The sequence below is a fragment of the Pogoniulus pusillus genome, chromosome 5 (genome assembly GCF_015220805.1).
Source record: "Pogoniulus pusillus isolate bPogPus1 chromosome 5, bPogPus1.pri, whole genome shotgun sequence".
In the NCBI taxonomy this organism is placed as follows: Eukaryota; Metazoa; Chordata; class Aves; order Piciformes; family Lybiidae; genus Pogoniulus; species Pogoniulus pusillus.
The window spans coordinates 13,378,213-13,403,563 of NC_087268.1; the positions used below are offsets into that span (position 1 = coordinate 13,378,213).

Genomic DNA, 25,351 nt, shown 5'->3' on the forward strand with positions numbered 1-25,351 from the left:
CATATAGCTTCCTCTCACTTTCTGTACCACTGCTATAAGATGCAGTTTTTAGCCTGGTAATTTATCAAACCCAGGAAAATACAAATCAGTGAAGGAAGGAAGGCAGAATTTGGCTGAAGAAAGCACTTCCTTAAGATACTGAATTTGCAACAGCATGTAGTCTCAAACATCCTAACCGTTGTACAGAAGACATTATAGAGAAGGTATCCTCTATGTTGTATACTACATGCAACAACATTCAGGTTTAAACATCTTCTTAGAGGTAATAAATCCTTCCCTGCTGTATTAGGTGTGCCTTTTTCATGCACAAATAGACAAAGACTGTATCTATAAGAAATATATTCAGAAGAGCAAAAACATCTACAGTGCAAGGAGATCTATCCTGAAATCCTCAATTTGGGGCTCAACTAAAAAAAACAAACCTAAACTTAGAAGGTGAAATGGAGCCATTTGAGGGAGGGTCCCACAGAACAGGAGGAACAAACAAACAAACAAATAAAAAAATCCCTGAGCTCCGACTAATCATTCGAGCTGCCAATGAGAGGTGACTTTTAGACAGATGGTCAGGGAAAAGCTGGGTCCGTGGACACAGACGTTAGTGCCCCATCTGTATTTTAGGATCCTAGCTTCAACAAGCCATTACCAACTTTTTTTCTAACTGACAGAAAGCGAAAGATTTCTGTTCCCACTCGTTTATTTCTTTTTCTGCCCAAACCACCCCGTTTCCCTCTCCCCCCACGGTAAGATTTTGTTGGTGGGATTTTTAAGCAAACAAGGGACTGTTGGCAGCATAACTTTTATGCACACATGACTCCTTCTCCCACCCCCCCAAAAAATAATAAGAAAGAGTCTAGGTAAGTTGTCAAAACAGCAATTGGGTTTAAAGAGAGAGTTAAAAAAAAAAAGGGGAGAAAAGAAGGACATATCAAACTCACTTGGTCTCGTCCCCCTTCCATTCCTGTTCTTATTAATTCCAAATTATAATTTGGAGGTAAGGGAACTGCATTTCCTTTCAATCTATTTACTTGCTGCCACACATTCTCTGCTTTGCTTCTCTCCCTTTCTTTTTTAGGAGGGGAGGTGGGGGGGAGAAATCCCTAATAAAAATAGAAAAACATATCTCAGGCGTTAAGCTCGCTCTCCCCCTTCCTTTGTAAAGAACTCTTTGTTCTCTAGTGAAAATGCTGAAAAAAAATCCCCGGGCTCCCTGAAACAAGTGCAAAACACTTAGAGGCTTTTGGGCTGGCGAGGAGCCAGAAACCCTCCCGCTGTCTGGTTAGGAAGAGAGGAAAGAGAGAGAGAGAGAGAGAGAGAGGGGAAAAATTGGAGCTTCCTTTAATAGACATAGGAAGCAGGTCCTTTTTTCCCCCCCTTTTTTTTTTTTTTTTTTTTTTTTTCTTCCCAAAACTGGCGGTCAAGCGTTAAGTAACTCCCCGTCTAAATCCACCTGCTGGAAATGAACTTGGGTAACCCCCCCCAGGGGTGCACAAAGAGGAGACACAGTAACACACTCCCGGCTTCGCTCCCACCCGCCCCCTCCCCGCTGCCCTGCTTCCATTCTCCCTGCTCCCGGCACAGCAGTGCCCACGGCTCCCGCTCCCCCTGCCGCCGCCAACCCACGCACCAAAATAAACCCCTCGCTCCGGTCCCTTCAAAGAGCAGGGGGTCGGGTTGGGGGGGGGGGATGGGGGGGGTGGGGGGAAGCGCGGAGAGGGGAGACACCAAACCAACAGAAAAACAAAAACAAAACAACCAGAGGAAAATAAAAAAAAAAAAAAAGGAAAAAAACCCAGGAAAAAATAAATAGCTTTTTTTTTTTCCCATCTCGGTTGCGACAGTGATAAGGGGTAGGGAACATCTCATACCTGGTGTGAATGCTAATCAGCCAGGAGTTCTCCTTTTTTTCCCAAGACAGGGAACTGTTTCCTTCCAAATTTATTAGAACCTCCTCCACTGCCTCTTTGAAAAACCTTCTTTGTCACCCTCTTCCCAAGTCCTGATACTTCTTTAAAAAAAAAAAAAAATGGCTTCGGAGCTCCTTCTATTCTTGATATTGATTCTCTCTCTCTCTCTTTCTCCCTCTCTCTTTCTCTCTCCCCCCCCACCCCCCCACCCCTCCTCCTTTCTCCTGTCTCTGTCTCTTCTGAGTGGTCTATTGATAAGTCCCTAGAGGCACTGGGTCAGCCTGCCCGTAGGAAACCAGACACAATGCACAAATCTCCGAGTGCCATTCTGCCATCAGCAAGCAGACCACGTTTAGGAGAGAGGAAAAAAAAAACCACACACACACACACACACACACAGACACAGAGACACACAGTAGAGCAAAAGACAGAGAGAGAGAGAGAGGGAGAGTGTGAGAAAAAGACTGATTGGAACAGGAGGGAGGGAGGGAGGGAGGGAGCGAGAGAGCGAGGGAGAGAGAGCGACACTGCCAGTCAGGTTAATCATCCCTACTTTAATTAGCTGTTCGGCTTAGACATAAAACAATTGAATTTGAATGATCTGTCAGTGGGCTCGGCTGAACCAAAGGGGAAATGCGAATATTACAAAAAAGACTGTTGGTGTATTCAGATAAGCTTGCTGGGAAAATCCTCAAAGGATAACTATTAAAACTTAGCACCAAACAAAAAAGTACAGATTCAAATAGCATTACGCAGAAGCTCTCTCTCTCTCTCAAAAAAACCCCCAACCCAACAAAAAAAACCCCACCCACCCCACCCTCCCAAGCAAACAAAAACCCAACCAACAAACACAAACCAAACAAACAAACCCAGCGACCCAAAAAAGCTGGGAGACCTCTTCCCTCTCTTTTTTACATACTGAAATAAACACCCGCGCCTTGCCCGCATCCTTCAAACGCTACCTGTCCTGCAGGCTGGGGGAAAGTGCTGCTTTGATTTGATTAAAGCAAGACCGCGCTGCCCTTCAGTTGGATTTTTCTGATGGATCACTGGAATGTTATGATTCTGGAATTACACAAGCTCTGAGAGCACATCCTTGACATGCATGTCTGCACAGACACCGACAAATCGAGTACCTGCTGGCTACAGAGATGCTGTAAAAAGGCAGTGCTGGGAACCGGGACAGATGAGTCCCAGGCACTGGAGAGTGGGAGAAGTTATACTGCAAAATAGGTGGCAAAGCAATCTGTGGCTTCTACCCTGGGCTGCAAAACAAACTGCAGTTCACATAGATGAATCCTGGAAATAACCAGAGCAATGGCAGCGCTGTGTGGCAGGTAAGGCAGACGTGTATGACACTTCTGCAAAGTCTGCTCCTGAAAGGGTGCGGGGCAGGCGGCCTCTCCCTCCTCCCTGATAGGGAAAGCAGCAGGTGAGAAGATGCTGCAAGAGGGAGCTGCCAGCATGTTTTACACTGGACATCACTCTCCCTGCCCCATCAGAACTTTCCTTTGTCAGATGCTAGGAACCTGCTTTGGGTTTCAGGACATGGGGGATACGATGTCCCCTCCCAAGCGAATGGCAGTGAGGGGAGTGTGCGTGAACTTCTTGTGTGAGGCAGGTATGTTCTCCGTGTTTTAAAGACATTCTCTTCATCTCATACAGGGCTGCAGCTACAGTAGCAAATCTGTGATTTCTGATCAGCTCCCTGAGCATCTGCTGTACATAAACTTTTAAATGGGCATGGCTAACCTGCAAGCGTCACTCCACAGCCTGGGAAGAAAGTAGAGAAGGAATTTACAGTGCGGCTGACTGACTGACGGCCTCTGACAAGGAGTGCTGGGATTCCCCACACACTCGGCATTTTGGGTACAAATGCTTAGGGAAGGAAGAAACAAAAGACAGACAGAAGCTCTCACAACTTGTCTCTATTAATGTCACCACCTTTTCTACATACTTCTCCAGGCAAAGCCAGCACCAGTTTTCATGTGTTTCACTGTGAATGGAGAGCTGACGGGAGGTACCATTATTATTCACCCTGATATGGGGAAAGGCGAGTTCCTGCACTTTCCCTCCTTTTAAAACACCATGTGCTGGGTGTGTGCCTGTGTCCCATCTGCCTACCACCCCACTGGGACCTGTTGACTCAGCACAGATTAGGAACTAACCAGGGCCAACAGCAGAGGGCTGCACTGTGAAAGTAAATGGGAGACTGGACATAATCAGGTGTGTTATGTGCTACTTTATGAGTTGTGTCCCCAGCCTACCCAAAACACAAATTGCTCCCATTAGGAATATTATAGGATTATGGGGGGTAATATGGTACCAAAGAACAGAAAAGGAGATTTCAGAGAAATACAGTGCCATCAAAGGCCTCGACTCCCTTCCAAATGAGGATCTTTTGTAGAGCACAGTGACACAGGCAAGCAGGTTTTCTCTTCCCTGGGCCAGTACCAAACGAATAATCCATCAGGGTGCATAACAGCTCTGGGCTATGTTTATAATGAAATATGCAGAGGACCTGACCACTTGATGCAGAAGTTCAGTGGAAGAAACAGTGTGCAGTCATGTAATTACAGGCTATGGGGCCCTCTGGAAGGTTGCACAGGCAATGTTGACTGTGGCATTTCCTAACTTTTATGTGCTTGATTTAGTAACATTAACATAATACTAATGCACCTTCAACATCATTTCTGAAGGTTTTCTTTTTTAAAATCAACCTGAAAACTGAATGCTGTTCCATGTTGCTGGTGATGCTGAGGGGAGTTAACACCTGTGGAGCTGTAATATATAACAGCAGCACCACTGGCAGGAGCAGTAAAACTGTGCTTACTGGGGGATTATCCACTGGAAGAATGTGAAGGTACTTCCTTCAGCACAGGTTTGATGGTGTCTGCCTGACAATGAAAATACTAAGGGAGTCAGGAGCCCTAAGCTGACTTTGAAGGAGCAGGTCAAAGTGTGCTGCTGTTGGAAGAAACCTTTTGCCTAAACCTACGTCTTTTCTGTTGCTGTTGGTTTTACATCTGTCCCCTCCATTCAGCTGACTCCATGATCCTTTTGTTTTCTAGCCTGCTTTCTCTCATGCTGTTTTTCCTCCTCTACACTAGTCCTCACCACAGTCTGTTTCTTATCCCATTGCCCTAAAATGAGCATCCTCTCAAAAGCCTCTTCACTCCTGCTTTATCCCAGGCATGGATATACCCTAGGCACAGAAGAAAGCAACCCGCTTAGCAAGGTAAATTAGGCCATGTGGTGTTCCAAGATGCCTTAACTAGACCACTTTGTGCAAGACTGTTTAAAACTAACTCGGGTATCATAATTTCCAATCCACAGTGTAGACATATCAAAATGTCCTTGTTCTCATTTCCAGTGCTTGCTGCCATAGCAACCCCTGGTCAAAAGGAAATTTCCATTGATATCAGAAGGAGCAGCATTTCACCCAGGTGAGTTTCAACTATGTGGCACGTATTTTATTAGCATGTGTTCCTGAAACGGTGGTCCCCAAACCTCCTACAGAGCTTCATGCAGAAAGCACTACTGTTAACTCCTGCTCTCAATAGTTTCCCTCTTTTAGAAGCTGCACAAGTCAAAGACCTGATTTCTACCTGAGTACCAACCCAAGAGCAGATCTGCAGTCTAAATGCAAAAGGTCAAAAGCAGCTCCAAAAACATGTACATCACCTTCTCCTCCTGAGATTTTATCACAGCTTTTAATTTAGATACATGGTGATGATGATTTCTGTCTTTGCATCGCACCCTCTTGCTTGCTCTTTCTTCACATAAATCATCTCCTGTTTCGGGGAGGTTTAGCCAAAGAAGCAAGAAAGGAAAGCTCAGTCTGATCAGCTGAATAAAGTTTGCTGTTTGCCACGGAAAAGGCAATCAGTGCTGCAACAAGCTTACAAGTTCGTGTTGGGATACCCACTCTATAGGAAGAAAGTGCAGCTTACAGAATTGGAACAGATCTTTATGAGAGATGTACCTGGATTTGGTAACAGCTCCTCACTTCCTGACTTCTACATGCATCACACAACGCCAGCCAAAAGCAGGACACAAAACAACAGCAGACTGGAAAGAACCTGGAAATGACAGAGTACTTGCTCCTTTAATGTATATAAAGTATTCTGCTGCACAACTTGTAACACTCAGTACAGCTGACATGAGCTGACATTAATGGAAAATCAACAGATCTAGGTGGCATAAAGAGGAATTTGGTTCCTTTGCAACGAAGGAGCTCTGTCTACCTGACAAAATGGCGTTTAACTCTATAATCTCAGAAGAAGCTGTGTAAATATATTCCTCTAGATTTATTGGCTTGTCTTCATAAACAGCTGTGAGCCTGTGCATTTTGCTCTGAGATGTGAACCACCAGAGCATGTTGGAGAGGGTGAACATTCGGTTATTATTCACAGACTCACAGAATCATTCAGGTTGGTAAACAGCTTCAAGATCACTGAGTCCAACTACCAACCCTTCTCTACCAAGCCCACTGTTGAGTCATATCCCCAGGCACCACGTCTACACAGCTTTTAAACACATCCAGGGATGGCGATTCAACCACCTCCCTGGGCTGCCTGTTCAAATGCCTGACAACACTTTCAATGAAAATTTTATCCTTAATGTCCAGCCTGAACCTCCCCTGGTGCAACCTGAGGGCACTTCCTCTTGTTCTATCACTAGTTTCTTGGGAGAAAAGACCAACATTAATCTCATGACAACCTCCCTTCAGATAGTTGAAAAAAGAGATTTGATACATAAGAAACTAATGGAAAGGAACAGAAAGTCCACCAATTACAGACCTCTGCTTCTTGTTTATTTTTAGGGTATGCAACCCTTCCTAACTGGCACCACTAGGCTTGGTAGACACCACGTGGCTTTGCCAGGTGGGGGTTGGTCTCTTCTGCCAGGCAACCAGCAACAGAACAAGGGGGCACAGTCTCAAGCTGTGTCAGAGGAGGTACAGGCTGGATGTTAGGAGGAAGTTCTTCACAGAGAGTGATTGGCATTGGAATGGGCTGCCCAGAGAGGTGGTGGAGTCACCGTCCCTGGAGGTGTTCAAGAAGAGACTGCATGAGGTGTTTAGTGCCATGGTCTAGTTGATTGGCCAGGGCTGGGTGCTAGGTTGGACTGGATGATCTTGGAGTTCTCTTCCAACCTGGTTGATTCTATGATTCTATGCATGCCAAGATGAGATAGGTGCCATGCTTTGCGTCTAACCTAGTTGATTTCTGTTGTACATGCAATTCGATTTCATGGGGTAAAGCCAACAAGCTATTATCACTCTTTGCACTGACCACCAGAACTAGCCCCACTGCCTCCTGCCCCCTCCAAAAAACAACAACAACAAAAAAAAAAAAAAAAAAAAAAACCCAAAAGAAAAAAACAGACTGTATCGAATGTCCAGGACGGGTTTCTAAAAGCACCTTTTACCAACACTATGCAGTTCCCAAGGCAATTCCTTTCACAGCTTTTCTGAAAATAGGGAAATGGAAATGGCAGCATCAGAGTGGCTTCATTTTTGGTCTCTCTTAGACAGCCTAAATACCCTGGCCTATTTTGTGACATAGTGTCTTTGGAAAAAAAAAAAAAAAAAGAAGAAGATTGGGCTATGAGAGACATTTTTGTTCACTTCTTTGCCCATTACCACCAGAAATAAGATGCTGAAAAGAAAGCCATGCCCTCATGGGCATCAATGCAATTCCCTTGCCTTCACTGGAAAAGCAACAGTGCAAGCTAGGGGAGCTCTCTAAAACATCTGGTTGCGAAGACACAAGAAGAGCAAGACTCCTGCCTCTCTTCCTTGTCAGGTGCACCGGGTCAAAATGTAACATTTCCAAAGTGCATTTCCTCAACAAGTGGAAGAAATCTAATCACTGGCTAAAAGAAGCAGATGAATGAGGAGGTGACCCTTGCAGGTTATATGTTTTCTGTATGTTTACACAGATGCTTATTGTGAAGGCCTTAGAAGACTTCTAAACACTGAAAACATGAAATCCCTACTTCGCTCTCTACCCTCTATAACCATCCACACTGCTGTTACCAGATGGCATCTCTCCTCCAAAATTAAAGTGACTTTAAGAGCATTGTGTGGTTTACTTAGCTTATTCTACTCTGTTCAGCTATATTTTCTTCTATGATTTTTTGGAAAGAAGTGTAAGTATCTCAGGGTGTCAGGAGGCTTAATTTTCTCTCATACTTTCAAGGGAAGACAATTATCATTTTGATTTGAAGAACTTTAAAGCGGATGTCTGCCCCACTTCTGTTCTAAAGGCTGATGTGAAACATGCTATATATCCCTCTTGCTAACTTTGGTCCTGTCACACATTCACAAATCTCATTTCCCGCACTTGGAGGTGACAGGTATTGTGCCTCTGCTTCCAGTCTTTCTTATCTAAAGATGCCTTGTTTCTGTAGATTCTTCCACAGGCAAATGCTGAGTGAAAACAGCAATTATTTTCATATTCCCCATTCCCTCATGCCTCATCCCCCAAGAGTGCCAATTGTATCCTGGGGTGCATCAAGAAAAGTGTGTCCAGGAGGTCTAGGGTGGTTCTTCTCCCCCTCTACTCTGACCTGATGAGACCACACCTGCAATATTGTATCCAGTTTTGGGCTCCCCAGTTCAAGAGAGACAGGAATCTACTACAGAAAGCCCATCAGAGAGCTATGAGGATGATTGAACATCTCTCCTATGAAGAAAGACTGAGAGAATTGGGGCTGCTTAGTCTTGAGAAGGCTGAGAGCGGATCTTCCTAATGTCTCTTATTATCTGAGGGGTGGTTATCAAGATGAAGGTGCCAGTCTCTTTTTGGTGGTGTCCAGTAATAGGACGAAGAACAATGCATATAACATGGAACCCAAGAAGTTCCACCTCAGCATGACAAGAAACTTCCTTACAGTGAGGCTGACAGGGCACTGGGGCAGGCCGCCCAGAGAGGTTGTGGAATCTCCTGCTTTCAAAACCCACCTGCATGTATGCCTGTGTGGCCTACCCTAGGTGGTCACAGTATCACAGTATCACCAAGGTTGGAAGAGACCTCACAGATCATCAAGTCCAACCTTTTACCACAGTGCCCAAGGCTAGACCATGGCACCAAGTGCCACATCCAACCTTGCCTTGAACTGCCCCAGGGACGACGACTCCTGCTTTAGCAGGGGAGGTTGGACTAAATGGTCTCTAGAGGTCCCTTCCAACCCCTACCATCATATGATTCTGTGATTCAGGAGAAAACCCTTGCAAGTATAGCAGTATTGCTGGAGAGTTGCACAGCCTCAACATACAAAACAGTTGAGATCCCTACCAAAATCATGTCACTGAGGGCCTCTGGCTTCTTTGTCCAACCATTAGTTTTGTCTCAGGGACAGCTACAAGAGTCCCTGCTCTGCACATATCACTTTCTCTCTTAGATTTGGATATAAATAGAGTGGGAAGCCAAAAAGACAGAGGAAGGTTAGATTTCTGCCTCTTTTCTGCAGCAGATATGATTGTCCATCATGTCCTTGAGCTGAGTGAAGCTATAAAGGAAGAAGACACAGACAGGGCTGATCTCTACTTCTACTCTCCACAGACACAGCTGCAGCTTGTGAGGTGACTGGAACAAGACCAGCTCAGGAAATGAGGAGTAGCACATCACTCATTTTTTCTGCCTGTTTGCTCCTAATTATCTTGCAATACATTTCACTGGTAGCTTTATCATACAGAAAGAAGATCCGTCTGCTTTCAGCACATAATGACTACTTTAAAAATGGCTTGCTATTCATTCTTGGGCAAGACTCAGTCTCTTCCTCCCTCCCTTGAGTTCACTACTGCTCATTCTGGATCTGCTGGGTTTCTTTCTTTTGAGGGGTAGGGTGTCAATTCTCTGACAACACATTCCATTAAAAGGAAAAGATGGGAAAAGAGTGGTGGCTTTCACTGTCTTTTGATGAGATTGTGACCACGCTGACAGAAGTGTCAGCAATCTCAATAATTTCATTTTGGCCAATACAACACATCTTACAGGCTTGAGCTATGCAAGCACTGTGTAGCCCCTAGTACAAATCAACAGAGCCTCTTTTACATTTGTCTTCCAATATTTCTCTCCAACCTTAGAGAAACAGAGAATTGCTATAGGGCAATGAACTCTCATTTTGCCAATGACATTTCTGCAATCCATCTCCCTGAGTTGGGAGACCCTTTCACAGATCCGGAACCTCACCAGCATAAGGAATAATTAGTATAATTAAGAATTAGACACAGGGTCTCTAAAATGGGAATCATAACAATGACTAACGTCACAAGAGTGTTTTCAGAATTAATTCATCTAAGTAAAGCACTTAAAAGATAAAAATGTAGGAGCTGCCACATCAGATTAGACCACTGCTTCATCTAGTTGAACATCCTGTGTGCAACAGAGAGCAGTAATAAATGCAGGGCAGTAGAACTGGGGTCCCTCTTCTGTACAGGAACAAGGCTCAGCCTAGGCACAGCCAATGCCAGTTCTTGCTTACAGTGTTGTTTTATGACTTAGGGGAAGTATTTAAGTCCCTACAACCCACTGCCACCAAAAAAGGAAAAGTGGTCTTGCAATTAAAATCAGAAACCAACCACAGAGTCTGGTAAGCTGGCTGTACAGCTGTACCTCCATTCCTGTGCAGGGCAACTTCTGAGCAAGAGTTTCTAATCATCAATGAAAGAACCTCAAGAAAATCTCAAGTTTCAGAAACACAATCATTGAAAATGAAGAGTAGGATGTAAGTACTTATAAAATGGGAACACAGAAAGACACACCTGCATACACAAACAAGGTGCTTAAAACAAGCAGCATGAACCTTCACTGGCCCTGCTCTGAGTAGGGGTGAGGGTTGGACCCATGTGACTTCAGGAGAGGTCCTTCCTGTTTTTTATTATTCCCAGATTCTGTGATTCCACAATTTTCCACTGCAGAGTTCTGTCACAGAACATGAAACAACCTGGGGTAAAACATGCTAAACCATGTCCCTTAGCACCACATCTTTCAAGCTTTTAAATGTCTCCAGGGATGGAGACATCTCTGGGGAGCCTGTTGCAGTGTTTGATAACCCTTTCAGTGAAGAATTTTATTCTAATATCCAACCTAAAATTCTTCTGGAGCAATGTGAGACCATTTCCTCTCAACCTATCACTTGTTACTAGGGAAAAGAGACCAACATCCACCTCACTTCAACTCACCTGGAGTACTGCATCCAGTTCTGGAAACCCTACTACAAGAGGGATGTGGACATGTTGAAGCATGTCCAAAAAAGGGCCAAGAGGATGATCAAAGGGCTGAAGTACCTCTCCTATGAGGACAGACTGAAAGAGTTTGGGCTGTTCAGTCTGGAGAAAGGGAGGCTCTGAGGTGACCTTCTTGTGGCCTTCCAGTATGTGAAGGGGCCTACAAAAAAAAAAAAGCTGGGGAGGGACTTTTTAGGCTATCAGGTAGTGACAGGACTAGGGGGAATGGAGCAAAGCTGGAGGTGGGGAGATTCAGACTGGATGTGAGGAGCCCATTCCAGTGGCAAATCACTCTCCATCCTGTAGTTGTGACCCAGGTGCAGGACCCAGCACTTGATCTTGCTGGATCTTATAAAAAGGACTTCAGCACATCAATTCAGCCTGTCCAAGTCCTTTTGTAGAGCCTTCCTACCTTCAAGCAGAACAACAATCCCCCTCTCCCCATTCCCAAATTAGTATAATGGATGGGTTCAGATCAGTTATACAGGGGAGGTCTAGGCCGGATGTTAGGAGGAAGTTCTTGCCAGAGAGAGTGATTGGCATTGGAATGGGCTGCCCAGGGAGGTGGTGGAGTCGCCATCCCTGAAGGTGTTCCAAGAAAAGCCTGGATGAGGCACTTAGTGCCATGGTCTAGATGACTGGCTAGGGCTGGGTGCTAGGTTGGACTGGATGATCTTGGAGGTCTCTTCCAACCTGGTTGATTCTAGGATTCTATGATATAGCCCAAGTCCCAAGGGCCCAACAGTCTAATTAGAATTACAGTTGTGCAAATAACTGATTTATTTGGCTAGCTGACCAACCTGAGAACACAGAAAGAGAAAAAAACCCAACAAACCCAAACCCACCTAGGTGTTTAACAAAATGGGGTAGCTTTTTGTTTGTGTTTGATTTATTTCAATTAACAAACACAAATCCAGAAACCTCAAGAAAAGCCTGGCTGAGGCACTTAGTGCCATGGTCTAGTTGACTGGCTAGGGCTGGGTGCTAGGTTAGGGTGGATGACCTTGGAGGTCTCTTCCAACCTGGTTAATGACCTCATTGCTGTCTACAACTACCTGAAGGGACATTGTAGCCAGGTAGGGGGTGGCCTCTTCCAGGCAACCAGCAATAGAATAAGGGGACACAGTCTCAAGTTGTGCCAGGGGAAGTATAGGCTGGATGTTAAGAGAAAGTTCTTCCCAGAGAGAGTGATTGGCATTGGAATGGGCTGCCCAGGGAGGTGGTGGAGGCACCGTCCCTGGAGGTGTTGAAGAAAAGCCTGGATGAGGCACTTAGTGCCATGGTCTAGTTGACTGGCTAGGGCTGGGTGCTAGGTTGGACTGGATGATCTTGGAGGTCTCTTCCAACCTGGTTAATTCTATGATTCTATGGTTTCAAAATTTGGTTTTACTTTTGCACTGATCTTGCAGCGTTTAATAGGAAGAACTCCTACAATGCAAAAACCTGCTAGAAGACAGAACCACAAAGTATTTCTATGTATGCTTCTACTCTATTGTATATTTCACTTCAGGATGGAGTAGTGGAAAAAAAAAAATAAAAAGAAGAAATTAGATGATAATCTGTGGAAAAAAACCCCAAATTGCTCATAACTGACCAAAGCATAAATGAGTCTTACATTACTGGAACTAGAAAAAATATCATTGGTGCCAGGTTATTACATAAGAATATGTTAGTAATGTAGCAGGAGTCTAGTCTTTTAAGATGTGAAACAGCGTTATCTAACCTCTCTGCAAAGTTCAAGAAGAGGAGCCATATGTCCAAATAATCATTTTCTTGATGGTGTTTAACATGTCAAAATTTTTTTTAAGGGGCCTATTTCAAGTTTTGTTGTTTTTCTTTTTTTTGTTGTTGTTGTTTAAAAAAAAAAAGTGTGAAATGTATTTTTTTTTTTTCCTTTTGGCAAAAGCAGCTCATTTTCAAGCTCGCAAGGAAACAAGAAAAACAAAATCAAATGTCAAGTAGATTTGCTCTTTGTTGTAATTAATACGCAAGCATTCGCTTGTAGATGGTCATGGGCCTGAAAACAAGCAGCATCAGTTGTGTTGCTATTAAAAAGGAGAGGTTCTCAAGGAATTAAAGGGCCAAGTGTTCAGCCGGTGACAATCCCCACTGACAGCAATGGCCCTGGGCCAGTTTACATCAGCTAAGGGTCTGACCACAGAGGGTAGCTGGAAGCCAGATGATTGAGGATATGCCACCTGCTTGCAATGCTGGGCCCTGCACAGAACGAGACAGCAAAGAAAGGTTGGGCAGATACCTTCAGAGGGGGAGGTGGGAAATGATTAACTGAAAATAAGGATACTGCAAAGCCCTATGCCACAGCCTACATGCAGGCTCAGTTTCTGGTCAAGGAGGTTAGGTGAGTTTACTCTTTGCGTCAGAGCAATGTAGTGGATAAAAAGGCCCTGTCTAGCCAGGGGGATTTCCTGAGGCCATTGCAGACCAGCTCGACATGCTGTTAAGAGGCTCGTTTTCAAGTGAGTTTTTGTTGCATTTGTAACGCTGGCTCCAGGTCCCCTAGAGCTTTAAGTGCCACATCACAGTGCTACAAGCCCAGTGCTGAATGCTTGGCACAGGACCAGGCATCTTCCCTTTCTTCTCTCGGTTTCCTCAAGTCAGCAGGTGGGGCTCTAGGGCTCCATCTTCTTTTGATTTGGGAGTGGGGGATTTATTTTCTTTGAGAAAGCTGAAGAAAAAAAAAAAAATCCTGTTGATTCCCCCATGTTATTTTGCAGAGTTGTTCAGAGAAGGGAGAAAAAAAAAGGGGGAAAAAAGTATTATTCTTCAAAGAAGCCTGCTCTTTTTTCCTGAAATGGAATGCTGGAAACACTTGCTCACTAATGTCTACTGGCCTGAAATCTGCTCATATTTACATCATGGTGAATCAGCAGCAATTTGACAGAGGTCACTGGGAGTGCTCTGGCAGGCAACTCCCCTCCCTGGATGCGGGGTCAGCTCTACAAAGCCAAGCTCTTCAGCAGGACCAGCCACAGCTCAAGCCCCAGCCCCAACCCAGGTTGCAGAGTGGGGGTAAATGGATGTAGGGCAAAATAACCAACTTTCCCTGTGACATCACAGTATCACCAAGGTTGGAAGAGACCTCACAGATCATCAAGTCCAATCCTTTACCACAGAGCTCAAGGCTAGACCATGGCACCAAGTGCCACGTCCAATCCTGCCCTGAACAGCTCCAGGGACGGCGACTCCACCACCTCCCCGGGCAGCCCATTCCAGTGTCCAATGACTCTCTCAGTGAAGAACTTTCTCCTCACCTCCAGCCTAAATTTCCCCTGGTGCAGCCTGAGGCTGTGTCCTCTTGTTCTGGTGCTGGCCACCTGAGAGAAGAGAGCAACCTCCTCCTGGCCACAACCACCCCTCAGGTAGTTGTAGACAGCAATAAGGTCACCCCTGAGCCTCCTCTTCTCCAGGCTAACCAATCCCAGCTCCCTCAGCCTCTCCTCGTAGGGCTGTGCTCAAGGCCTCTCACCAGCCTCGTCGCCCTTCTCTGGACATGCTCAAGCATCTCAATGTCCCTCCTAAACTGGGGGGCCCAGAACTGAACACAGTACTCAAGGAGTTGTCTAAGCAGTGCAGAGTACAGGGGCAGAATGACCTCCCTGCTCCTGCTGACCACACCATTCCTGATGCAGGCCAGGATGCCACTGGCTCTCCTGGCCACCTGGGCACACTGCTGGCTCATGTTCAGGCGGGTATCAATCAGCACCCCCAGATCCCTCTCTGTTTGGCTGCTCTCCAGCCACTCCAACCCCAGCCTGTATCTCTGCATGGGGTTGTTGTGGCCAAAGTGCAGCACCCTGCACTTGGAGCTATTGAACCCCATCCCATTGGACTCTGCCCATCTGTCCAGGCGGTCAGGGTCCCGCTGCAGAGCCCTTCTGCCCTCCAACCCAGCCACAACTGCCCCCAGCTTAGTGTCACCTGCAAACCTGCTGATGACTGACTCGATGCCCTCATCCAGATCATCTATGAAGATGTTAAAGAGGATAAAAAGTGCTGGAACTCAATTGTGGAGGGAGGACCCAGCGCTGGGTGGGAAAAAAGAGAAGTGTGGATGTGATAACAGCTGAGATTCAATAGAACTGAAGCAACAGATATTATTTTGTTACTTATTTTCTCCACATGCTTGTGTCAGACATGTAATTCTCTCCTACCATTTAAGTCACTGCTGATTTAGCCCTATGGGTTTGAACGATTAGTTATTTTCAGTGGTAGAACTGTTTCATGTTTGAAACTAGTCTGAATGGTAGATCAGATCCAGATGAAATGATTTAGCTACGGATCAGTAGTAAGTGTTTGCTCTATATTAAGCTGGCATATCGCTGAGCAGGTATGGCTTTTTAACATTTTAAAATACTTAATAATTCCTAATGCTACACTGTAAACTGGCTGGATAACCATCACCTTGGAACACTACTGTCAACACCTCCAAATTTAATCTCTTCTCCAAAGAGCCTTGCTCAATCTTTTCAGTGAACAACTCTGGGGAGAAAAGAAGGAATGTAACCACAAACAAGTATGAAAAGAAAGCTGCTTCACTCTATGAGGATCAGCTTTCAGGCTGTATGACCATAAGCAAATGCTATGCCTTGGTTTCCCCAACTCTGCATAATAACAGAACCTAATTAACTGATTACTATGAAGACCACACAGCTCCTTCAAAGATGCTTTTCAGCAGACTACTTGAGGTGGACATTTCAAATTATTTGGTAGAAATTCTCTTAAATTTACTCTGAAATTAAAACAGGGTATTTGTGCTCAGGTGTTCTGTTAAACCAAGAGGTGATTTATCCTGTGCCTCAGTCTTCTCTCTGCAGCTAAGCACCAAACATACAATCTCTCTCCTTCACAGAAATCCATGGAAAGTTAAGTCATTGAGAATTACATATCAATTGAAACTCCTTTGGCAGGAAGTCTTGGAGAATGCAGTGACATTACATATCATGGATAACTGAGGCAGAAGAGGCTCAGAGCTCACACCATAAAAAGTTTTAAGGTTCATCATCTCAGAACCAAAAGGATCTGAAGCTGGTTTTGTGCAGAGCAGCAGCACTTGGGAACAGGGAGGAATGTGTTGTGCTCCACTGCTGAGTGAAAGAAAAGGGCTTAAAGCTGCTCCTTCCGATTTGAGCAGCCTGACCTAGTTTGGGATGTCCCTGCTCACTGCAGGGGGGGGTTGGACTGTATGACCTTTAAAGGTCCCTTCCAACCCAATGCCTTCTATGATTCTATGCTACTTCTCATTCACAGTGGCAACTGCAGGCTGCTTCTGCTCTGCTGGAAACAAAAGCCCCATGCAGATCATGTCTGCTTTCTAAAAGAAAAATCAAGAGTGAGAATCACAGAACTTCAGAGGTTGGAAGGGACCTCCAGAGATCATAGAGTCCAACCTTCCTGACAAGGCTGGATTGCCAAGGGTAGTTCGCTCAGGAACACATCCAGGTGGGTATTGAAAGTCTCCAGAGGAGACTCCACAAGATCTCTGGGCAGCCTGTAGAAGAAGAGATGCATGGAGAAGAGATGAAGGAAGAACATATTCTCAGAGGAGGGAAACTCACCAAACATTCAGAAGTGGCAAAACAACTTTGGAGAAATGGAGAATAGTAGAGATATGTAAACTAAACAGGCTGCTCAAGTGTCATATTTAAGTTCAGCTGATCATATTAAGGGTCAGGAATGATTGCTTTGGCTTACACAAGTACCCATGTGGCCAGCTACACTAAATATGGTCTTCACTTTCCAGCAGTGATGGAGGCAACTCAAAAATCAAGGCACTGGAGGTCACTTCTGATAGACAGCAGAGAAACTTTTCCTCTCTATTATTATTAGTAGTAGTTGTTGGTGGTGATGTTGTCATAAAGTCTGAAACGCTGCACATGGAGGACTAAGCAGTCAAGAAGACACAGTGTATATTATGGAAATGAACTGGAAACATAGTTAAAGGCTGGCACATCTTTTTCCCCCCAGCTGCAGTTGGTATGAGTGACACCCAACCTAGCATGGGCAAAGCGAAAGAAGAGATGAGTTATCGTCGCTTTCCCTTCCCTAAATTCTCAGATTTGATGACTGGCAGGCACAATATTTCACTAAGAAAAAGGCCTGTTTTTTACTTAAAAGCACAAAAAGTATACAGAGAAAGTAATTTTCAAGGTCAGAGGGTTGTTTTGACATTTAAGAAATACTAAACCAGACTTTGGCTTCTAAATCTGTAAACCAGAACTATTTCCTGACCTTGAGAGACAATCTGCCAAATTTCTAACTGACCAGCAGGCTTTTAAGAGCAAGCAAGAATTATCAGATATATCGTGTTGTCTAGGTGCACACTTCTGTGATTCCAAAGCAAAATGTTGATCCAACTTAAAAACCTCACAGTTTCTGAAACCCTTTATAAAAGGAACACACCCCCTTCTCTCGGGAACTGAAGAGGCAATCCTCTTCTTAATAATTGGCTTGGTACTGTATGTTGCTCACTACTGCAGAACTCAATAGCTTGAGATTAATATGCAAATTAAGAAAAGAAAGGCGGGGGGGGGGGGGGGGGGGGGGAATATTTCAGCACACAGAAGCCAAATAACTCCTTTTACTTTGTACCACGACTCTGATCCTCCAACCGATCCTGTTGCAATACAATCCGATTTCTTGCGATGCTACATGTGACAAGCTGGGGCTTCCCCGACATCGTAAAACCCTGCTAAATCCTCAGGCAAACCATACGTGGGCTGAGGGAAAGACTCACAAATAGCAACATAGATGAGAGTGGGCCACATACACATAGGTAGCACAGCCTTGTCATGCAAGCTCAACAAATCATTGCGCATATATAGCATCAAAGGGTCGCGCTGCTCTTAAAGATGTATGAGAGGTTGCACCGCTTCTCTCTGCAGCCTGTTGCACAGCTTTTCCTGCTTACCTACCTCCACGGCTCCATTTGTGTGAAATGGGTTGTAAAATAGTTATATTGTTTAAAATGAAGTCCATACTTTCTGCTTTGCCTCTCATGCTAAACAGCCAAACCAGTTCTGTTGTTTCAGTTAGGCAAGAAAATGAAAATACTCATTGTTTTCACTACATACACTGTTGTGGCTTTGGTTTTGGGTTTGGTGGGGTTTTTAGTGTTTTTGTTGGTGGTGGGTTTTTTTTTTCAGTGACAAAGCCTGAAAAACTTTCAGCTGAAACCAGCAACAGCACAAGATGCAGTCCTGCAAAGGCAGCTACACGGAAGAACAAAATTTGTTGGAGTGAAGTAGAAGCAAAGAGGATGCTGCGAAGTTTCTCTTGCTTCCTAAATGCTTTCCACACAGACCTGTGCTGTTTAAATGATGCCAATTCTTGTATGGACTATAGAAGCCTCCTTCTAAGGCTTTAGTTTGTCTCTCCCAACCCAGTCTGAGTTGAAATGCAATTGTATTTAAAGGTCTGCTCTGGGTTTTTTGTTAAGTTTTGCTCATAACACTCAGTAGGAAAGCACAAAACTTGCAAGTCTGCAACTCTGTTACACTCAAACTGTCCTGGGCCTTAAGAGAATGTGACTCTTTCTCAAGGGACTACTCAACTTCTAACTTCTGCTTTTTATTAATTCTTCTCCTCTTTTCTCTATCCAATCATCTCAACATCATTCTCTAGTCAATGAATCACACAATCTACAAGACAACTCAGGAAAGCAAGAACTGATGAGCTCTGATAATAAGATCCAACAATGTAGCACTTGATGGTGCACAGGGTATATACATTGCAGAAGGAGAGAGATACATAACAACAGTGCTCCAAATGCAAGCATTTGAATTGCTTTAGGTCTGAGAATCAGCAAGCACTTAGATGGAGATGTTTTGAATCAGAAAATTATTTGCGAAGCTGAGGAGCAGATGCTGCCAGCAGAACCAGAACAGCATAATTTCTTTCTAGTGCCCAGCCAAAAGTCTGGCTCAGGGATTCTGATTTCAGCAAAAATACATGCACAGCTTCTTGTGAGAACCAGTGGCAACACTGGACACCTCAAAACCAGCAATAGAACAAGGGAACACAGTCTCAAGTTGTGCTGGGGGAGGTCTAGGCTGGATGTTAGGAGGAAGTTCTTCCCAGAGAGAGTGATTGGCATTGGAATGGGCTGCCCAGGGAGGTGGTGGAGGCACCGTCCCTGGAGGTCTTCAAGAAAAGACTGGATGAGGCACTCGGTGCCATGGTCTAGTTGACTGGATAGGGCTGGGTGCTAGGTTGGACTGGATGATCTTGGAGGTCTCTTCCAACCTGGGTGATTCTATGATTCTATGAAAAGGGAAATGATAAAGGGAAAACAAAATTGAGGTCCTTTGTGAGCAAGCTCATAGACTCATAGAATGGTTTGGATTGGAAGGGACCTGAAATATCATCTAGTTCCAAACCCCCTGCATGGGCAGGGACACCTTCCACCAGACCAGGCTGCTCAAGGCCTCATCCAACCCGGCCTTGAACACCTTCAGGGAGGGTGTACCCACGACCCCCCTGGGCAACCTATTGCACTTTCTCACCACCTCCACTGCAAAGCATTTCTTTCTAATACCTAGTCTAAATCTACCTTCCTCAAGTATAAATCCATTCCCTCTCATCCTATCGCTACAAGACCTTGTGAAAAGTCCCCCCTGAGTTTCCTTGTAGGCCCCCTTCATGGGGCCTACTGACCATTCATGGAGGCCTGCATGGGTGAATAGAGAGCTCCTGGACAGACTCAGATGCAAGACGAAAGCCTACAGAGAGTGGAAGCAAGGACAGGTAACCTGGGATGGATACAAAGAAATTGTTTGTGCAACCAGAGATCACCAGGTTAAGAAAGTTAAAGCACAGCTGGAAGTAAATCTGGCTAGGGACAGTAAGGGGAAGAACTTCTTCAGGTATATCAGTGAGAAAAGGAGGACATGGGAGAATGTGGGACCCTTCCAGAAGGGAAATGGAGAGCTGGTGAAAAAGGACGTGGATAAGGCTGAGGCGCTCAATGGCTTCTTTGCCTCAGTTTTCAATAGCAAGGGCTCCAGCTACAGTGTCCAAGACCCAGAGGGCAAAAGTAAAGGCTGGGAGAAGATCTGCCCACTATAACTGAAGATCATGTTGGTGAGCACCTAAAGAATCTGAATGTCCACAAGTCTATGGGGCCTGATGAGATCCACCCACAGGCCCTGAGGGAACTTGTGGATGAAGTTTCTAAACCACCATCCATCATATTCGAAGGGCCCTGGCAGCCTGGTGAAGTTCTGCTGGCTGGAAAAGGGCAAACATAAGGCCCATCTTCAAGAAGGTAAAAAAGGATAACCCCGGGAACTACAGACCAGCCAGTCTCACCTCTGTGCGTGGCAAGATCATGGAGCAGATCCTCCTGAGGGCTCTGCTAAGGCGAATGGAAAACAAAGCAGAGGTGATTGGTGATATCCAGCAAAGGCTGCACCAAGGGCAAATCAAGCCTGACAAATTGAGTGGCTTTTTATGATGAAGTCACAGCAACAGTGGACAAGGGAAAAGCAACTGACATCATCTACCTGCACCTGAGTAAGGCACTTCACTCTGTCCCACATGACATCCTGGTCCCCAGTTTGAAAAAACAGCCTGGATGGGTGAAGCACTGCTGGATAAGGAATTGGCTGGATGGTCACACACAGAGAGTGGTGATCAAAGGCACAATGTCCACCTGGAGACCAGTGACAAGTGGTGTCCCTCAGGGGTCAGTGCTGGCACCAGTGCTGTTTAACATCTTTGTCAGCGACATGGACAGAGGAATCAGTGCACCCTCAGCAAGTTTGCAGATGGCACCAAGCTGTGTGGCACAGTGGACTTGCTAGAGGGCAGGGATGCCACCCAGAGGCACCTAGACAGGCTGGAGAGGTGGGCCCGGGCCAACCTCATGACATTCAACACGGCTAAGTGTAAGGTCCTGCACCTGAGTCAGCGCAATCCCAAGCACAGCTCCAGGCTGGGTGGTGAGTGGCTGAGAGCAGCCCTGAGGAAAAGGACCTGGGGGCCCGGGGTGATGAAGAGCTCAACATGAGCCGGCAGTGTGAGTGCAGCCCAGAGAGCAGCTGTGTGCTGGGCTGCAGCAAGAGCAGCCTGGAGAGCAGGGCAAGGGAGGGGATTCTGCCCCTGCTCTCGTCAGGCCCCACCTGGAGCACTGTGTGCAGTTCTGGAGCCCCCAACACAAGAAGGACATCAAATTGTTGGAGCAAGTCCAGAGGAGGGCCATGAACATAGCTCTGCTATGAGGACAGGGTACAAAAGTTGGGGCTTTTCAGTCTGGAGAAGAGAAGGCTTCGAGGAGACCTTATAGTGGCCTTCCAGCATCTGAAGGGGGCCTACAGGAAGGCTGGGGAGGGACTATTTACAAGGTCTTGTAATGACAGGAAAAGGGGTAATGAGTTTAAACTGACAGAGGGGAGATTCAAACCAGATGTTAGAAAAGGGCTCTTTACAGTGAGGGTGGTGAGACACTGGAACAGGTTGCCCAGGGAGATTGTGGATGCTCCCTCCCTGGAGGTGTTCAAGGCCAGGTTGGATGAGGCCTTGGGTAGCCTGTTCTAGTGGGAGGTGTCCCTGCCTATAGCAGGGGGTTGTAACTGGATGATCTTTGAAGTTCCTTCCAACCTAAACCATTCTATAATATGTAGGGCACACAGACAAAGCTTTTGTGAAGCTGAGAAAAGCTTACTGTGCCTAAGGGATTTGTAGAGTTATGTGCTCCTAGCTATCTAAATCCAAGTGTTTTGTTGTTTGGGTTTTTTTTCACGTGAATCCATAGGTCCACACATTAAACCTAACTAAATCTGGGGCTACTGCAAATATGCCTGCAAAACCAGCAAGCTGAAATCTGTCTCGTGGTTACCACTTCTCAAGGAACTCAGATCAGCCGTGCTTAAAAGATGAAATTATATGTATGTGCCACTGAAATACCTGCAAAGAATTATTGACCTGTGGGTTGCTACTGAAAGTCTCCTGAAGAACGCACAAGGCAGCTCCAACTCTTGCTGTCAGTCCCAGAATGGTGGCTCTGCCAAGCTACAAAGAGTGAAAGCCATAAAAGCCCATTTAATAGGGAAAGTAGGATAACAGTATTCTGAATGTTGATGAGTAGGCTTGTTAGGTTAGAAAAGCATCTCTACAAAACCTCTGATCATAACCTCAAGAGGAATGGTATTTGGGTGAGCTGGGTCATGATCATCACAGAATGGTTTGGGTTGGAAAGCAGCTTAAACATCACCTAGTTCCAGTCCCCCCTGCTGTGGGTAGGTACACCTTCCACTAAACCAGGCTGCTCAAGGTCTCATCCAACCTGTTTAGAACACCTCCAGATGATAGAGGGGAAGAAGCTGAGATGCAATGACAGGAGATCAAGTGATTTCTTCAACACTGCAGGGAGTTTTACTTCTAGGGTTAAAGTGAAAACTCACGTCCTGGTGCCGTTGGCAAACCACAAGCTCATATTGCTTTCACTACAAACAGATTTCCCTCCACCATACTGTACTTTTCTTGCTGACTGTTCAGTATGATCATCCAAAAATACTCCTATTTATGTTATTTTTCACACACGCCACCCTGAAACAAAATTCAGTATGAAAGAAGAGCAGTTTCCTCCAATACAGCTCAACATCCAAACTAAGCAGCAGTAAAATTGTATTTATTCACAGACTGAGGTTTCAAACAGTGAAATGATTGTTGCTGAGTTTTAAATTGGACCATGCCCAGAAGAGGTCTCCAGTGACAGTTCTCTCACCTTGACAGCCCTCAAAGAGTGATGGGGGAGATGGAAGACTGTAGGCACACTTGTAACTGGGGGCGATACTTGAATATAGTTAAGCATCACGATCACAGTTTGCAGAATTTGGCAGACTTTGCCTTTGGGAATGAAGTGAGAGACCAAAGGAAAGGAGCTGGGTATCTGGGGCCAGTTCGTGTGTGTGAGTGAGGCTCTTCACCTGCAATTTGAGTGTGGTGAAATGGGATTGATAGAAAGAGATGATAAGCAGCTGAGAGCAGAGCCACACTGCACAAGCTGAGAGATATGAAGGTGTGGGTCCTAAACGTGGTCATCTTTTCTCTCTGTGTAAACTCTGGCAAGCTCTGTACCTTTTTTTATGTCTTTGTTTTCCTGTTTGAATATGTGATATTCCCATGAAATATAAATATTAATATTTGATTCACTCACAGCTACAAAGCTCAGTTTCTTAAAAGTCTCATAGAGATCTCTGAATCTTCTGAAAACTACGTAAACATGAATTCTTTTATTGTTATATAGCATTGTGTTAACAACTGTACCATGGAAGTAGATGAATTAAATAATCTCTGCCTGTAGTTGCTTAAACCATTTTTGAAACTGTTACCTTTTTGATGGATTATTTCTCATGCCTTATCTCAAACCAGAAATGACATCTTGGTTAAAGCTTTGCAAAAGCCCATTCAGCTGTTTTTGAGTCATCCAAGTATGCAAAAAAACCCCCCGAGTTTCCAGCTGTTAAGTTTTCCATAAGCTTTTTTTTTTCTCTCTTAAATGCCCTTGTATAATTACAACACAGTTTTGTTCTAAAATATCAAACTTGACACATACATAGGCCTGAAAGAGAAGCAGCAGCACTGCCATGTTTGAAACCATTCAGATTTGAAGTAACAAGGTTATTACCACATGAAAATCACTGTCTTTTCATAAAGATTCTCCTGGACACTGTGCTACAGCTTTGTAGACACTCAATTGTGTAAATGACCATGAAAAAAAAAAACAGGGGGAAAAAAAACCACAGGGAAAAAAAGACACTGTAGTTGCAATCCATGCTGTTACAGGGAGGACTTGGGGACACTATACACACAAGTATAGGCTCAATCCTACCTATGGTGCACTACACATATGTACATGCACTCTCAAGGAGCATGACTGAAGTTCTATTCTGGTGTTTTCACAAGGTACACCCAGCCTGGCTTAGAATCATAGAATCAACCAGGTTGGAAGATACATGTAAGACCATCCAGTCCAACCTATCCAACCTATCCATCCAGTCAAACCTATCCAATGAAGATAATCCAGTCCAGCCCTATCCAGTCAACTGGACCATAGTACTAAGTGCCTCAGCCAGGCTTTTCTTCAACACCCCCAAGGACAGCAACTCCACCACCTCCCTGGGCAGCCCATTCCAATGCCAATCACTCTTTCTGAGAAGAACTTCCTCCTAATATCAAGCCTATACCTCCCCCAGCACAACTTAACACTGTGTCCCTTCGTTCTGTTGCTGGTTGCCTGGCAGAAGAGACCAACCCCTACCTGGCTACAGCCTCCCTTCACAAAGTTGTAGACAGCAATGAGGTCACCCCTGAGCCTCCTCTTCTCCAGGCTAAACACCCCCAGCTTCCTCAGCCTCTCCTCACAGGGCTGTCTTCCAGGCCTCTCACCAGCTTTGTTGCCCTTCTCTGGACACGTTCCAGTATCTCAACAACTCTCTTGAATTGAGGAGCCCAGAACTGGACACAGTCCTCAAGGTGTGGCTTGACCAGTGTTGAGTCCAGGGGAAGAATAACCTCCCTTGTCCTCCTGACCACACTGTTCCTGATGCAGGCCAGGATGCCATTGGCTTTCTTGGCCACCTGGGCACACTGCTGGCTCATGCTTCATGCACTCCAGAGAGCAACAGCTGGACCCATGCACTTATCACCCCTGTCTGCTGGCAGATGAATCCCAGGCTAGTTACCCTGAGACTAATAGTTGGTGGGCTAATAGGTACCCACGAGATCAGAAAATATGTATATGGTCTGCTTTCAAGATCATGATTCAACTATTAGTACAGATTTAAGATTGAGAACTCTCTAAAAACCTAGTAACTGACATTTAAGGACAACCATATCGTCCCCCCCTGGCCACAACATGTAGCACTCTGCTGTGTAGCTGTAGCTCTCCAAAAAGATTCTGGATTCGTGTTGCATACTTCTTTTAATCACTGCATCTTTGCATTTCAGTATAGAAGGGCATCAAATCAGATTGAAATCAGATTCCTTGATTATACTCTGCCTAGATAGAAATGCATTGATATGATACCACACAGATAAGAATCAGACAATTACTTCATTTTAAACACTTCATTTAATCTGGAGTATTCTAAGTTTTGATGTTTTAGTGAAGTAAGTGTGGTTTGGAGAACATCAATAGTGGTTGACACAGGAGCTGTAATCTGAGAGGTTATTGGGTTACAGGGGTTTC

The 25,351-nt window shown here is 45.1% G+C and overlaps 1 long non-coding RNA gene across 2 annotated transcripts in view; it reads right to left on the reverse strand.

Moving 5' to 3' along the window:
• The window catches only part of LOC135175328 (uncharacterized), a 509,262-nt gene that overhangs the window by 22,123 nt on the left and 461,788 nt on the right, over window positions 1-25,351 (reverse strand). The gene's annotated exons all lie outside the window — the stretch shown is intronic.